This window comes from Meles meles, chromosome 11 (genome assembly GCF_922984935.1).
Source record: "Meles meles chromosome 11, mMelMel3.1 paternal haplotype, whole genome shotgun sequence".
NCBI classification, from domain to species: domain Eukaryota; kingdom Metazoa; phylum Chordata; class Mammalia; order Carnivora; family Mustelidae; genus Meles; species Meles meles.
Window position 1 is genome coordinate 55679412 of NC_060076.1, and position 950 is coordinate 55680361.

A 950-nucleotide genomic window follows, 5' to 3' on the forward strand; every position below is an offset into this window, starting at 1 on the left:
CATTTATGGTTTGTCTCCCTCCCAATCCCATCTTGTTTCATTTATTCTTCTCCTATCCCCCTACTCCCCCATGTTGCTTCTCCATGTCCTCATATCAGGGAGATCATATGATAGTTGTCTTAAGCTGGTGCAACCACTCTGGAAAACAACATGGAGGTTCCTCAAAATGTTGAAAATAGAACTACCCTATGACCCCGCAATTGCACTACTGGGTATTTACCCTAAAGATACAAACATAGTGATCCGAAGGGGCACGTGTACCCGAATGTTTATAGCAGCAATGTCTACAATAGCCAGACTATGGAAAGAACCTAGATGTCCATCAACAGATGAATGGATAAAGAAGATGTGGTATATATACACAATGGAATACTATGCAGCCATCAAAAGAAATGAAATCTTGCCATTTGCGACGACGTGGATGGAACTAGAGCGTATCATGCTTAGTATTATAATTGATTTAAACAATCTACTGTTGATGGACATTCAAGTTGTTTGTAGTTTTCCGCTGTTACAAATAATGTTTCTCTATGCTCGCTTCGGCAGCACATATACTACAATTGGAATCAGCATGACCCCTGCTCAAGGATGACACGCATGTTCGGGAAGTGTTCCATATTTTTAGGATGAATACTTACCATTTACATTGATATGGATGAAACTGCAGCATATTATGCTGAGCAAAATAAGCCAATCAGAGAAAGACAGTTATCATGTGGTTTCACTAGTACGTGGAATATAAGAAACAGTGCAGAGGGTCATAGGGGAAGGGAGGGAAAACTGAACTGGGAAGTCATCAGACAGGGAGAAAAACCATGAGAGACTCTTAACTCTCAGAAACAAAGTGAAGGTTGCAGGAGGGGAAGTGGGTTGGGGGTGGGGTAACTGGGTGATGGGCATTAAGGGGGGCACATGATGGGATGAGCACTGGGTGTTACATGCAACTGATA

General features: G+C 42.1%; 1 pseudogene; it reads left to right on the plus strand.

Moving 5' to 3' along the window:
- Positions 1 to 530: 530 nt before the first annotated feature.
- LOC123953670 lies at positions 531 to 623 on the plus strand (annotated as a pseudogene).
- The last annotated feature ends 327 nt before the right edge of the window (positions 624 to 950 follow it).